This window comes from Oncorhynchus nerka, unplaced genomic scaffold (genome assembly GCF_034236695.1).
Source record: "Oncorhynchus nerka isolate Pitt River unplaced genomic scaffold, Oner_Uvic_2.0 unplaced_scaffold_835, whole genome shotgun sequence".
In the NCBI taxonomy this organism is placed as follows: Eukaryota; Metazoa; Chordata; class Actinopteri; order Salmoniformes; family Salmonidae; genus Oncorhynchus; species Oncorhynchus nerka.
Window position 1 is genome coordinate 192,603 of NW_027040436.1, and position 914 is coordinate 193,516.

The following is a 914-nucleotide window of genomic DNA, read 5'->3' on the forward strand; positions in this document are numbered from 1 at the left end:
ATTCAGCATTTCACTGTAAGGTATACTACACCTGTTGTATTCAGCATTTCACTGTCAGGTATACTACACCTGTTGTATTCAGCATTTCACTGTCAGGTCTACTACACCTGTTGTATTCAGCATTTCACTGTAAGGTATACTACACCTGTTGTATTCAGCATTTCACTGTAAGGTCTACTACACCTGTTGTATTCAGCATTTCACTGTGAGGTCTACTACACCTGTTGTATTCAGCATTTCACTGTAAGGTCTACCTACACCTGTTGTATTCAGCATTTCACTGTAAGGTCTACTACACCTGTTGTAGGGTTAACACGTACTCGAGGCTGTGAACAAGTGATTCTCTGAGCTTCCTTACGGTGTCGTCACCGTGCCATATGCTAGGTACAAGGACCGCTACTTCGATGCAAACAGCTGGACAAAATGGAAACGGACAGTGAAGGAAGAGAAGCCACGGACAGACAGAGCTGAAACTTCACTGCTTGACGTGTATGATGAAATCCTGGTTGAGAATGAAACGACTGAACAAACGAGCAACGAAACAGCACAGCCAAAATATTTTTTGGTCAGGTGTTTGTGTGTCACTTCAAAAACAGAAATGTAATGAAGTGTCCAGGGGGGGCAGAGTTTCTGGGGGAGTGTCTGAGGTCAGTGTGGTGTTTGTGTGTCACTATTCAATTTTATTTTATTTTTACATTCCAGGCTGTATCGCATCTGGCACTGCATCTCAGTCACTACAGTCCCTGGTTCGATTCCAGGCTGTATCGCATCTGGCCGTGATTGGGAGTCACACACCTTTATTTAACTAGGCAAGTCAGTTAAGAATAAATTCTTATTTACAATGACGGCCTACCGGGGCCAAACCCTAACGACGCTGGGCCCAATAGTACGCCGCCCTACGGGACTCCCAATCA